Here is a 16,010-nt window from a genome sequence, read left to right as displayed (position 1 = left end):
ACGACTGTATATTCATTGGAGGGGTTTTCAGTTTTTTTTGCCTTCAAATTTGTTGTATGATTTATAGAACTAAAGCTCTACTAAACACCAGAATCCTTTTCAGATGTGAGGACCTACAGTCAGGTCCATAAATATTGGGACATCAACACAATTCTAAAATTTTTGGCTAAATACACCACTAAACAAAATGTGCTTTAACTGCAGACTGTCAGCTTTAATTTGAGAGTATTTACATCCAAATCAGGTGAACGGTGTAGGAATTACAACAGTTTGCATATGTGCCTCCCACTTGTTAAGGGACCAAATGTAATGGGACAGAATAATAATCATAAATCAAACTTTCACTTTTTAATACTTAGTTGCAAATCCTTTGCAGTCAATTACAGCCTGAAGTCTGGAACGCATAGACATCACCAGACACTGGGTTTCATCCCTGGTGATGCTCTGCCAGGCCTCTACTGCAACTGTCTTCAGTTCCTGCTTGTTCTTGGGGCATTTTCCCTTCAGTTTTATCTTCAGCAAGTGAAATGCATGCTCAATCGGATTCAGGTCAAGTGATTGACTTGGCCAATGCATAACATTCCACTTCTTTCCCTTAAAAAACTCTTTGGTTGCTTTTGCAGTATGCTTTGGGTCATTGTCCATCTGCTCTGTGAAGCGCTGTCCAATGAGTTCTGAAGCATTTGGCTGAATATGTGCAGATGATATTGCCAGAAACACTTCAGAATTCATCCTGCTGCTTTTGTCAGCAGTCACATCATCAATAAATACAAGAGAACTCGTTCCATTGGCAGCCATACATGCCCATGCCATGACACTACCACCACCATGCTTCACTGATGAGGTGGTATGCTTAGGATCATGAGCAGTTCCTTTCCTTCGCCATACTCTTCTCTTCCCATCACTCTTGTACAAGTTGATCTTGGTCTCATCTGTCCATAGGATGTTGTTCCAGAACTGTGAAGGCTTTTTTAGATGTCGTTTGGCAAACTGTAATCTGGCCTTCCTGTTTTTGAGGCTCACCAATGGTTTACATCTTGTGGTGAACCCTCTGTATTCACTCTGGTGAAGTCTTCTCTTGATTGTTGACTTTGACACACATACATCTACCTCCTGGAGAGTGTTCTTGATCTGGCCAACTGTTGTGAAGGGTGTTTTCTACACCAGGGAAAGAATTCTTCGGTCATCCACCACAGTTGTTTTCCGTGGTCTTCTGGGTCTTTTGGTGTTGCTAAGATCACCGGTGCGTTCCTTCTTTTCAAGAATGTTCCAAACAGTTGTTTTGGCCACGCCTAACGTTTTTGCTATCTCTCTGATGGGTTTGTTTTGTTTTTTCAGCCTAATGATGGCTTGCTACACTGATAGTGACAGCTCTTTGGACAGATTCCAAATGCAAATAGCACACTTGAAATTAACTCTAGACCTTTTATCTTCTCATAATTGGGATAATGAGGGAATAACACACACCTGGCCATGGAAGAGCTGAGAAGCCAATTGTCCCATTACTTTTGGTACCTTAACAAGTGGGAGGCACATATGCAAACTGTTGTAATTCCTATACCGTTCACCTGATTTGGATGTAAATACCCTCAAATTAAAGCTGACAGTCTGCAGTTAAAGTACATCTAGTTCGTTTAATTTCAAATCCATTGTGGTGGCGTATAGAGCCAAAAATTTTAGAATTGTGTCGATGTCCCAATATTTATGGACCTGACTGTATAGTTAAAATACAAACAGTATGCTAGCACTTTCCCAGCGCAAAGAATTGAACAAGAATAGCGTTGAGTGAACTTGTGTTTTCAAGTTCGGCGTACAAGGTTCGGGTTATCTAAGAATTCCGTTATGGATTCCGCTACCACAGACCATAACTTATGGTCTGTGGTAGCAGAATCCATAATAGAATTCTTAGATAACCCGAACCTTGTACGCCGAACTTGAAAACACAAGTTCACTCAACACTAAACAAGAGCAATAATGTATTAGTATCAAAAATAGAGATGATCAAGCAGAGTACTGCACCTACAACTGGGTATCCCCGAAGCTGAGGATGCTTCCCCTGCCCCCCTGATTGACAGAGGCAGACAGCTCAGCCAGCACTGACGATCTCACGCCTGCGCCACTGCTCCAAGTACTGGCACAAGAGCAGAGCCGCTGCTTTCGTTGCTGAAAGTCACTGCTCTGGATATGGATGCAGATCTTCTCCGCTTGCCCCAGTCTTCGGAACAGCGGTGCTGGTGCGAAATTGCAGTATGGAAATGTGGACTAAGAATATAGACATCATATTTTTGGTTTAAACATTTAGTTTTTTTAAGCAAAAAATAATATAGTAGGGTAATATTTTATAAAAAATATTGATCTCTTCCACAAGCATTTTTGATCACTATATTTATTTTCGCTGTTCTCTGAACATCCAGCATGCTCCACAAAAGGCTGTGGAGATAGGGTTTGCTCTCTTGGTAAAATTTGGCAGGAAGCTTTGGAACAGGATCTGTCACTTGTTGAAAGTTTTGGAGAAGATGGTTAAGATGAAAAAGAAGGATTTGGCCAAAAGTTTTGAGAATTAGATAAATATTGGAAATTGGAAAAGTTGCTGCTTAAGTTTTTATAATAGCAATTTGCATATACTCCAGAATGTTATGAAGAATGATCAGATGAATTGCATAGTCCTTCTTTGCCATGAAAATTAACTTAATCCCAAAAAAAACTTTCCACTGCATTTCATTGCTGTCATTAAAGGACCTGCTGAGATCATTTCAGTAATCGTCTTGTTAACTCAGGTGAGAATGTTGACGAGCACAAGGCTGGAGATCATTATGTCAGGCTGATTGGGTTAAAATGGCAGATTTGACATGTTAAAAGGAGGGTGATGCTTGAAATCATTGTTCTTCCATTGTTAGCCATGGTGACCTGCAAAGAAACGCGTGCAGCCATCATTGCGTTGCATAAAAATGGCTTCACAGGCAAGGATATTGTGGCTACTAAGATTGCACCTCAATCAACTATTTATAGCATTTTTTTGACACAATAAAAGCACACAGACCTATGGGCACTGGATATTGTGGATGTGCTAGCGGCGATCTAGCAGCCCATGTCCTCAGCTCTATACACAAAATCCAGGTGATAGGTTCCCTTTAAAACACCTATTAACTATCTTTCAGAAATTTTGGTAGGTCAATGATTCATGGATAACACCATTAAATACAGGTCTGCGTAAGCGAACTTAGGGGGATATTTATCAAAACTGGTGTAAGGTATAACTTGCTTAGTTGTCCATGGCAACCAATCAGATTTTACCTTTCATTTTTTAGAGCTCCTTTGGAAAATGAAAGGTGGAATCTGATTGTCTGCTATGGGCAACTAAGCCGGTTTTCCATTACACCAGCTTTGATAAATCTCCCCCTGAATCTTTACTGCAGAAGAAGAAAAGGTTACCCACAAATTCTTATGTTTTGCCATGGTGGTCAGTGGCTTCCTCCATTTGTGAATCCTTGTATTTGGACACAGTGGACTGTTTGTCACCAAGTTATATAATTATAGTCTGTTACAGACACCATGATTAGAGATGAGCAAATTATTAAAAAATTATATTCGGCTGCTTTGCAGAATTTTACAAGTGCATTTCTTTGTAAGTAGTTGGGTGCAATGACAGGAAGCGGCGATTGCACCGCCCCCCGTCATTGTACCCCTCAGATACCGCATTCATACATAAATTTTAATAAACAGCAAACTAAGCAGTAAAAACCAGTGTCAGGCAGCTGCTGCCAAGGCCAATAAGATAATGTGTTGCATCAAAAGGGGCATAGATGCCCGTGATGTGAACATTGTCCTACCACTTTACATATCACTAGTCAGACCACACATGGAGTACTGTGTACAGTTCTGGGCTCCTGTGAACAAGGCAGACATAGCAGAGCTGGAGAGGGTTCAGAGGAGGGCAACTAAAGTAATAACTGGAATGGGGCAACTACAGTACCCTGAAAGATTATCAAAATTAGGGTTATTCACTTTAGAAAAAAGACGACTGAGGGGAGATCTAATAACTATGTATAAATATATCAGGGGTCAGTACAGAGATCTCTCCCATCACCTATTTATCCTCAGGACTGTGACTGTGACGAGGGGACATCCTCTGCGTTTGGAGGAAAGAAGGTTTGTACACAAACATAGAAGAGGATTCTTTACGGTAAGAGCAGTGAGACTATGGAACTCTCTGCCTGAGGAGGTGGTGATGGTGAGTACAATAAAGGAATTCAAGAGGGGCCTGGATGTATTTCTGGAGTGTAATAATATTACAGGCTATAGCTACTAGAGAGGGGTCGTTGATCCAGGGAGTTATTCTGATTGCCTGATTGGAGTCGGGGAGGAATTTTTTTCCCCTCAAGTGGGGAAAATTGGCTTGTACCTCACAGGGGTTTTTCTCCTTCCTCTGGATCAACTTGCAGGATAACAGGCTGAACTGGATGGACGGATGTCTTTTTTCGGCCTTATATACTATGTTACTATGTTATATACTATGTTATATACTATGTTACTATACTTACCTGGTCTATTTGCTCGAGACGGGCCGGCCGCCGCCATCTTGCTTGAAGATCTGGCACGAAATCTCGTGCGGCCCGTGATGACCTCATCACGTCTGCCATCATGGTGACATCATATGTCACCGCGCATGGCATTTAGTGCGAGATCTTCAAGCAAGATGGCAGCAGCTGGCCCTTTGCAAGCAAATGGATCAGGTAAGTATGATTTTTTTTTTACACTATTTCAGGTTAGACTGATTTGCTACCGCGAAACACGAGTAAATTCGGCTTCGCAGCAATTCGAATTTATCCTGAAATTCGGATCGAAGTCCTCTTCGTGGACTTCGATTCGCTCAACACTAACTTTGATAATCATTAATACTCTGAACAGTTTTTTGATCTTTATCGATAATAATTTTGAGTACTATAAAACAGCTGATTCCTACTGATGAAATTCTGCTTCATAGGTCAGAAGTCCATCTAGATTTGTCAATCCAGAAAAAGCCGAGACAACACATGTGAGGCACAAACCAACTATGCAGATCTGTCTTCAGGTTTCCATTGAGCATATTTGGGAAAATTTTTGAGAAAAAGTCCCTATAAGTGCTCATGCACACGACCGTATGTATTTTGCAGTCCGCAAAAAACAGATCCGCAAAAAAATATGGATGACGTCCGTGTGCATTCAGTATTTTGCGGAACGGAACACCTGGCCCCTAATAGAACAGTACTATCCTTGTTTGTTATGCGGACAATAATAGGACATGTTCTACTTTTTTTGCAGAACGGACATACGGAAACGGAATACACACTGAGTCATTTACATTTTTTTTTGCAGCCCCATTGAAGTGAATGGTTCCACATACGGGCCACAAAAACAGCGGAACAGACACGGAAACAAAATACATTTGTGTGCATGAGCCCTAATGGTGATGAAATCCTATTGATCTGCAGTGACGGTGACAGAATACATGTAGCAAAAACATTTGGAACAATTATTGAGAAATTGATCTTCTTGTATGATAATAGTTTAACAATTGATGCCTCTGTCAACAGCAAACAACAAAAAGACATTCTGTAAAATTCATATTACTGCCACAGCAATCATTGATGCTATATGGGTATATTTACATGCAGAAAATTTGTGTGTAATTTTTGCCAATGAAAAACTGTGACCCCTGTGCCCCCATAGCTATACCCTTGCACCATGGGTTACATTGATCAGGCATGTTGAAATCCAACAGCATGTGGTTCCTCTTGTTGAAGTACTGTTGGGCTGCCCTGATACACACCAGGTTTAGTTGGCTTCAAAGTTATGTGACGAACATAACTCCTTAACCATCTTTCAGCTTAAAGTTTTATGCAGAATGAACCATTTTAGCAGCGCGGTAAAAACCACACCACAAGTTGTTGCAGTTTTGCAATGCAGTTTTTGGCTGCAGACCTAGTTCAGGTGAAGCTCATAATTTCAATGTGCTTATTGTAGTGGTTTTTACCATGAGGTCAAAAAGTCCCATACAAATATACCCGTAATGATTAAGCAATTTTTTTTATTTTTTTCATCCTCACATTCCAAGAGCCAACATTTTTTTTCTTTTTCTTTCAACATAATTGTATGAGGGCTTTTTTTTTGTGGAACGAGTTGCATTTTTTAATGGCACCATTGTAGGACACCTTTAACCATATATGTAAAGATTTTAAATTTTTTTATGTTTTACTACCTTTGCACGAAACTCCAATTTTTTGTACCATACACCTTTTATTACATGTTTTTGGAGACTGGATAACATTTCTACCAATGCAAATCTGTTTCATTCATCTTAAGGAGGTTGTTTTGAAGGCAAGCACCTTGATGAAGATGAAAAGGTGCCATGCCTGTATGCCATGATTAAAAATTATTTAAAAAAAGGTCATACTTTTAAGGCAGTTACTAGTGAATGTGGATTGATTGCTCCTCCTACTCAGGAAGGAACAGACGAGACTGCAGCTTCTATTATTTTCTCTCTTTTATTTGACATTGTTTTGCTTGTTTGTATGTCATTTTATTTTGTCTCTTTTTATTTTTGTAAGCACTTCACTTTTTATTCTAAAGCCTAAAACTTTAATATGTTAGGTTAGTTTCACACTAGTGCTAGCGATCCGGCATGCTTTTCCAGGAGGGAACTGCCTGCCGGTTCTCTTTGTATTCCAGGATTGCCAGAGGTTTGTAAGTCTCCGTCTGGATCCATTAACTATCATGGGGACCAGCGGAGATCAGGCCACAGTCTGACAAATATGCTGAGAATCGGCCAGAAGAAAACTATTTCGTGCTCTCGGCATACTTGCAGGAATGCGGCCGGATTATCTCCTAGTTAATGGGGCTGGACAGAGACTTACAAACTTCTGGCAATGCCAGATTGCTAGTGCTAGTGTGAAACTAGCTTTAGTCCTTGTATGCTCTAAAAGAATCCATAGCCATTTAAAGAGTATTTTGTCTGAAAGCAGTTTGTGTGTGTTTTAGTGTATTCATCTCATTAGCTGTAACAATGTATGTTGGCAGAATGTACTGTATTCTTAGTACATGGACTGTGTTTGGGGTGTCATTTACTATATGCTCAATTTGCAACCTGACTTGAAGATGAGTACAAAACTGACTGAGTGAAGATAATTGAACCCCTTGCAGTCGCGCCCACATCACATGCCAGAATGGTAAGTATGTGACACACAAGAATACAGATATTTCTCTGACAAATTTCCCACATGTGAATTTACCCTAAAGCAACAAATTTGATTTTCATACAGTGTGCACTGCCTGTTCAGTTTCTATTAACACCACCAGTGTAACGGTGTGCAATGTCTTTTATGACATTTTGTTGACTTGACAGTAGTAGCAATAGCTTTTTAAAGTAAAACAAAATTTTATTGTTCATAACATTTTTATTGCTAAATAGTTTTATCAGAAATGTTCTAATACATGTCCTGGACCAAAAGAAAAGACAGTCTTGATTTGCAAGCATTTCTGCTGCATCTCTTCCAGTTTATAAACTGTGAACTGCCACGAAAGCAGCCTGAAGCTTGTTCTTAGACAAACTAGAGAAACACTCAAAATATAGTCACTCTTTAACAGGTTGATCCTGTCTTGTTCCTGCTTAATGTAGCATTTTTGTAGCTGTAGAGAATTGCTGATTAAACATTTATTTATATACATATGAAATTTACATGAAAACCTTTATAGGATTATAAAATATTAAGGAAAAATTAGAGCATGAACTATAAGTCCCACAACCAAGTGTCTCTAGGACCAATAGTCTTCAGTCTTGATAGCCAAGGCTGCTTTTACACATTTTATAGCTTTCATTTGACAGCTATCTCTCCCAGTTCCTCTATATACATAAAAGCTAGTTTAATTCTGTGGGAAGACAGAAAAAAAGCCACTAGCTACTTCCTACACCTAAATGCAAAATATGTAGCAGAGTGTCTCACCTATGGCTTCATTCACATCCCCAATGGGCATGCCGTTCTTCTTTTCCATTACGGGAACAGAAAAATGGAATTCAAGGAAACATCAATCCGTCACATGACATCAATGGCACCCAACAGACAAAATTCACCATAAATCCTCATGCTGTCCATCATTTTACTGGACAAAATAGCACAGCATGTTGTTTTGTCCAACAAATGTTTAAAGGTATCTGCCCCTAATGGATCCTCCAATGCAGATGTGAATGACACCTAACTAATGGTCAGGTTTCCTAATGCAAAGAATAGGACAGGTTATATTTTTTTTTGCGGACCACGGAACGGAGCAACAGATGCGGACAGCACACGAAGTGCTGTCCACATCTTTTGCGGCCCCATTTACGTGAATGGGTCCGCATCCAAGCCGCAGTTTTTGCTGTCCGCATCTGTTGCTCCATTCCGTGGTCCGCAAAAAAATATATAACCTGTCCTATATAACCTGTTTTGCGGACAAGAATAGGCAGTTATATTAATGGCTGTCTGTGCCATTCCGCAAATTGCGGAATGCACACAGATGCCATCCGTGTTTTGTGGATCCACAATTTGCAGACCGCAAAACACACAACAGTCGTGTGCATGTAGCCTTACACAGGCATTTATTTTTTATAGGGCTGAGAGTCTATAAAGTCAGGGTGTGAACCCCCATAGCTATGCCCCTGCACCATGGGTAATATTGATCAGGCATGTTGTTCCTTTTTATGAAGTACTGTTGGGCTAAAAATAATGATTATGGATTTATTTTTTTTACGGTGTCCACCATGTGGGTTAAATAATGTAATCATTTAATAGTTCAGCTTGTTATGAGCACTGTGCTACCAGTCATGTGTACTTTTGCATTTTAAATGTGAATTTTGTATATTTTTTTTTTTTTTTTTTATATTTTTAATATTATTATTTTTTTTACTTTTTTGTCCAACTAGGGGACTTGAATAGTCTGACTGAGTAGTTCTAATAGTCTGATGGCTGGTATAATACAAATAGGCCTCTATACATGGCAGACCTGGAGGCCATTTTTAGCGCTTTGGGCTGCCATTGGAACCACACGCTCTTTTTGTAAATAGAGATTATTTTCATCCTTTGTGTTATACAAAGCCAAACAAATTGGCATTAGTACATAAAATGCTAGAAATTGTATTGATAACAGGTCATATAAAGTGTCCACAAAAAAAAGGTTTAACCTCCTACATGCATGTGAGACAATGTCTATTGATATGGTCCTTTCTGCTGATGTGCAGATGCAGCCAGGGATAGATTGGCCATTGAGAAATCCCAGTGTGCAGGTCAGTTTATGATGTGATAAGGTAGTCATACCAAAAATTATTAAGTAGTTCAGCATTCTGGACCTGAGTGCCACTGAAGACCCATAAACTAGTAAACTATGAGGAATCTCTGCTGCTCAACCACAGAGACATCACGTTATATACAATTTTCATAAGAATAGGCACATGTCATGCGAGCCACAATTTTTAATACTCCTATTGGTTAACAGGTTTGTGTTTATTTATTGCTTAGTGTGACACAGTGAGGGGTTGTGTCTGGCAAGGCAGGTATTTTCCTCCCAACATGTGCGGCTGGGCTGGTTTCCAGCCAGGTGAGGTCAAATACCGGACTGGAGTTTAAGTGCCGGTCCGGGTTTTGGCAGCACCTGGCTGTCCTTAAATAGGCAGCTGGGCTTAGCAGAGATGTCTCTGTTTTTGGGATCTGAGGCTTTGTGCCGTGCTGGAGGGCTGAAAGCCACATGCTGGGGAAACAGGCCCACTAAAGCCTCTTGTGGACTGTAGGCAGAACTGCCAGCAAGGTGACTTGTGTTATATGAACTTTCTATTGTGTGTGAATTAACACCAAGACTGCAAAGGTACGTGCTGTTTTGTGCAATTGCCTCAAGTGTGAATAAACACTGACGGTTTAAGTTAAGAACTTGTATTTTGCCTCTGGACTGCGCCTGCTTACCCTATCTACCAGAGCGAAACTCCACATTAGTAAACCCTTAAATTGACTTTGTAAACCCTACCATTTTGCATTCAGAAATTGGTTTAGCTGGTAACTATGCTGACCAACCCATGCTGAGAGTGGTGAGAGCTCTTGTTTGCACACCCCTGGTCTGGACAGAGGTTTCTCTCTGTGTTGTCGAAGTGCAACCCCTGGCTACAACCATTCATTGGCTTCAGCAGTGACATGTCCCAAAGTGGCATGTGACCACTGGGTCAAACAACACCTTTAAGCAAGCAGGGAAATAGATCCAGAAGTATATCATGATCCAGAAGCATCGAATAAGGAGTTTGACCTCTTACCAATATTGTTGCATGAATGGATTTCCCCAGAAGATCAGGGTTAGGGTTAGCCAGAATATTGTAGATAGCTGACATAATGCCCCTTTTCGATGTACTAAGTCTATGTAGGCATTTCAAAACTCTAGGAATGGAGGCTTGGAGGCCCTGCAAGAGAAAAAAATGTCTAATCTGAAAGTAAGGAACCTCACTCTGGTAGGGCAAATGGAATAAGGTCTGTAATTGCTCAAATATTAGCAGATTTCTACAGCTACAGTTGCAAGAAAAAGTAAGGAACCTCACTCTGGTAGGGCAAATGGAATAAGGTCTGTAATTGCTCAAATATTAGCAGATTTCTACAGCTACAGTTGCAAGAAAAAGTATGTGAACCCTTTGGAATGATATGGATTTCTGCATAAATTGGTCATAAAATGGGATCTGATCTTCATCTAAGTCACAACAATAGACAATCACAGTCTGCTTAAACTAATAACACACAAAGAATAAAATGTTACCATGTTTTTATTGAACACACCATGTAAATATTCACAGTGCAGGTGGAAAAAGTATGTGAACCCCTAGACTAATGACATCTCCAAGAGCTAATTGAAGTGAGGTGTCAGCCAACTGGAGTCCAATCAATGAGATGAGATTGGAGGTGTTGGTTACAGCTGCCCTATAAAAAACACACCAGTTCTGGGTTTGCTTTTCACAAGAAGCATTGCCTGATGTGAATGATGCCTCACACAAAATAGCTCTCAGAAGACCTACGATCTAGAATTGTTGACTTGCATAAAGCTGGAAAGGGTTATAAAATCCTTGCTGTTCATCAGTCCACGGTAAGACAAATTGTCTATAAATGGAGAAAGTTCAGCACTGCTGCTACTCTCCCAAGGAGTGGCCGCCCTGTAAAGATGACTGCAAGAGCACAGCGTAGACTGCTCAATGAGGTAAAGAAGAAGCCTAGAGTGTCAGCTAAAGACTTACAAAAGTCTCTGGCATATGCTAACATCCCTGTTAGCGAATCTACGATACGTAAAACGCTAAACAAGAATGGATTTCATTGGAGGATACCACAGAGGAAGCCACTGCTGTCCCAGAAAAACATTGCTGCATGTTTACAGTTTACACAAGAGCACCTGGATGTTCCACAGCAGTACTGGCAAAATATTCTGTGGACAGATGAAACCAAAGTTGAGTTGTTTGGAAGAAACACACAACACTATGTGTGGAGAAAAAGAGGCACAGCACACCAACATCAAAACCTCATCCCAACTGTGAAGTATGGTGGTGGGGGCATCATGGTTTGGGGCTGCTTTGCTGCATCAGGGACTGGACGGATTGCTATCATTGAAGGAAAAATGAATTCCCAAGTTTATCAAGACATTTTGCAGGAGAACTTAAAGGGCTTCTGTCACCCCACTAAAGTCTTTTTTTTTTTGTTGGCGACTTATAATCCTTATACTGCGATATATCAATATATAATGCTATTACTCATTTTGGTTCAGTAGTTAATTAAAAAAACTGACTTTTATAATATGCAAATTACCTGTCTACCAGCAAGTAGGGCGGCTACTTGCTGGTAGCAGCCGCATCCTCCTTTCATAAAGACGGCCCCTCCTCATGTTGATTGATAGGGCCAGCGAACGCGCTCATCCTCTGGCTGGCCCTGTCTGCATTCAAAATCTGGCGCCAGCGCTGTACCTGTCTTCAGTCGGCGCAGGCGCACTGAGAGGAGGACGCTCGCTCGGCCACTCCTTTCTCAGTGCGCCTGCGCAGGGTGTAGATGTGACGTCATCGGCGCAGGCGCACTGAGGAAGAAGCGGCCGAGCGAGCGTCCTCCTCTCAGTGCGCCTGCGCCGACTGAAGACAGGTACGGCGCAGGCGCCAGATTTTGAATGCAGATAGGGCCAGCAGAGGACGAGCGCGTTCGCTGGCCCTGTCAATCAACATGAGGAGGGGGCGTCTTTATGAAAGGAGGATGCGACTGCTACCAGCAAGTAGCCGCCCTACATTTTGGTTCAGTAGTTAATTCAAAAAACGGACTTTTATAATATGCAAATTACCTGTCTACCAGCAAGGTAGACAGGTAATTTGCATATTATAAAAGTCCGTTTTTTGAATTAACTACTGAACCAAAATGAGTAATAGCATTATATATTGATATATCGCAGTATAGGGATTATAAGTAGCCAAAAAAAAAAAAAGACTTTAGTGGGGTCCGGCTTTTACCTGAAAAATGTGAAAAAAAAGTTAAAGTCCATAAATGGCGGATCCGTTTTTTCCAATGCATTATTTCATTGTGATCAAAATCCTGATCAGGATTCAAATGTAATCCATTTTCACACGTTTTTCCGGATCCGGCGGGCAGTTCCGGTGTCGGAATTGAACGCCGGATTCAAACAACGCTAGTGTGAAATTAGCCTAAGATGAAGATCAGATCACATTTTATGACCAATTTGTGCGGAAATCCATATCATTCCAAAGGGTTAACATACTTTTTCTTGCAACTGTCTGCGAAATCAGGAGTGAAACATAGATGGCATAAGACTGTCTGGGAATTGAAGATGGAATAGAAAAGAAGACAGGAAGACATTGATAAACATAAATATAGGAGGAACCTCCTAAAACAAGTCCATCCCCTATTAGGCCCCTTGCAGACGAGCGTGTCCGGATTATGTCCGGATGCGTTGCAGATGCGTTCAGTGAAAACCGTGCGATTTTGCAAACAAAGCCATTCAGTTTTGTTTGCGATCGTGTTCAGTTGTTCAGTTTTTATTGTGCGGCTGCAATGCAATTTACTGCCTTTTACAGGCGCGTGATAAAAAACTGAAATGTTTACAAACAACATCTCTTAGCAACCATCCGTGAAAATCGCACTGCATCCGCACTTGGTTGCGGATGCGATGCGATTTTAACGCAGCCCTATTTACTTCTATGGGGCCAGCTTTGCGTGAAAGGCCTCATGCACACGACCGTTCCGTTTTTTGCAAACCGCGGATCCGCAAAAAACGGAAGCCGCCTGTGTGCCTTCTGCAATTTGCGGAATGGAACGGGCGGCCCATTGTAGAAATGCCTATTCTTGTCTGCAAAACAGACAAGAATAGGACATGCTATATTATTTTGCGGGGCCACGGAACGGAGTCACGGATGCGGACAGCACACTGAGTGCTGTCCACATCGCTTGCGGCCCCATTGAAGTGAATGGGTCCGCACCCAAGTGGCAAAAAAAAGCGGCTCGGATGCGGACCACAACAATGGCTGTGTGCATGAGGCCAAAATCGCAGAATATAGAACATATTGCAATTTTCACGCAAAGCAAAAGTGATGCGTGAAAACAACCGCTCATGTACACAGACCCATTGAAATGAATGGGTCCGGATTCTGTGCGTGCGTGCGCAATGCGTTCGCATCACGCATTGCACCCGCGTGGAATTCTCGCTCGTGTGAAAGAGGCCTTAAGGTCATAAGGTTCAAAGGTGTCTATGAAGTTCTTGAGTGTGGGGCAAGTGTGTTAAGCCTCATGGCAATACATGGCATATTATACATAAGCTATAACAAACCATAATACATGCATACCTTTAATAAAAAGACACCAACTAAAGAGTGGAGGTAAAACGGCCAAGGCCTGATTTATTAAAATTAACCAATACAACTTTAACTGAAAACCTTTAAAAGTCTAGTCATAAATACCATAAATACACTGCTCAAAAAAATAAAGGGAACACAAAGATAACATATCCTAGATCTGAATTAATTAAATATTCTTCTGAAATACTTTTTTCTTTACATAGTTGAATGTGCTGACAACAAAATCACACAAAAATAAAAAAATGGAAATCAAATTTTTCAACCCATGGAGGACTGGATTTGGAGTCACACTCAAAATTAAAGTGGAAAAACACACTACAGGCTGATCCAACTTTGATGTAATGTCCTTAAAACAAGTCAAAATGAGGCTCAGTAGTGTGTGTGGCCTCCACGTGCCTGTATGACCTCCGTACAACGCCTGTGCATGCTCCTGATGAGGTGGCGGACGGTCTCCTGAGGGATCTCCTCCCAGACCTGGACTAAAGCATCTGCCAACTCCTGGACAGTCTGTGGTGCAACGTGACGTTGGTGGATAGAGCGAGACATGATGTCCCAGATGTACTCAATTGGATTCAGGTCTGGGGAACGGGCTGGCCAGTCCATAGTATCAATGCCTTTATCTTGCAGGAACTGCTGACATACTCCAGCCACATGAGGTCTAGCATTGTCTTGCATTAGGAGGAACCCAGGGCCAACCGCACCAGCATATGGTCTCACAAGGGGTCTGAGGATCTCATCTCGGTACCTAATGGCAGTCAGGCTACCTCTGGCAAGCACATGGAGGGCTGTGCGGCCCTCCAACGAAATGCCACCCCACACCATTACTGACCCAATGCCAAACCGGTCATGCGGGAGGATGTTGCAGGCAGCAGAACGTTCTCCACGGCGTCTCCAGACTCTGTCACGTCTGTCACATGTGCTCAGTGTGAACCTGCTTTCATCTGTGAAGAGCACAGGGCGCCAGTGGCGAATTTGCCAATCTTGGTGTTCTCTGGCAAATGCCAAACGTCCTGCATGGTGTTGGGCTGTAAGCACAACCCTCACCTGTGGATGTCAGGCCCTCATATCACCCTCATGGAGTCTGTTTCTGACCGTTTGAGCAGACACATGCACATTTGTGGCCTGCTGGAGGTCATTTTGCAGGGCTCTGGCAGTGCTCCTCCTGTTCCTCCTTGCACAAAGGCGGAGGTAGCGGTCCTGCTGCTGGGTTGTTGCCCTCCTACGGCCTCCTCCACGTCTCCTGATGTACTGGCCTGTCTCCTGGTAGCGCCTCCATGCTCTGGACACTACGCTGACAGACACAGCAAACCTTCTTGCCACAGCTCGCATTGATGTGCCATCCTGGATAAGCTGCACTACCTGAGCCATTTGTGTGGGTTGTAGACTTTGTCTCATGCTACCACTAGAGTGAAAGCACCGCCAGCATTCAACAGTGACCAAAACATCAGCCAGGAAGCAAAGGAACTGAGAATTGGTCTGTGGTCACCACCTGCAGAACCACTCCTTTATTGGGGGTGTCTTGCTAATTGCCTATAATTTCCACCTGTTGTCTATCCCATTTGCACAACAGCATGTGAAATTGATTGTCACTCAGTGTTGCTTCCTAAGTGGACAGTTTGATTTCACAGAAGTGTGATTGACTTGGAGTTACATTGTGTTGTTTAAGTGTTCCCTTAATTTTTTTGAGCAGTGTATATCAGAGTCCATCCCATCACGGGATGTCTATCCTTACCTCACCCTTCCTCAGGCCATGGCCAAACAACCCTCAAAAAAAGGGGGCGGGCGGGAGGGGCACAAAGAATCCGGCTCCACAGAAAGGTGCAGATCAAAGGCAAGCCCAGCCTGCGGAGCTCGAACACTTATAGCCCCAAAACCTCCCACCACCACCAATCAATTACTGTCTCCAGGGCTCCGCTAACCTTCCCCAAGACCTTGGGACATCATAGGCTACTTGCCCAGCCAATTGAGGGAAAAATCACCGGGCAGAATTAAACTTCTGCCCAGTGATCCCGCAAGAGCGGCGGGAAACCTTTTCCCTCCAAAACTGGACTCCTAAAAATAACCTCATTGTCACCGGGCATAAGACCTCAGCCCCAGGGACAAGACAGCCATGAGGCAATGCCAGTATGGCCATGCG

This window comes from Bufo bufo, chromosome 1, assembly GCF_905171765.1.
Source record: "Bufo bufo chromosome 1, aBufBuf1.1, whole genome shotgun sequence".
In the NCBI taxonomy this organism is placed as follows: domain Eukaryota; kingdom Metazoa; phylum Chordata; class Amphibia; order Anura; family Bufonidae; genus Bufo; species Bufo bufo.
Note: the sequence above shows the minus strand (reverse complement) of the source record.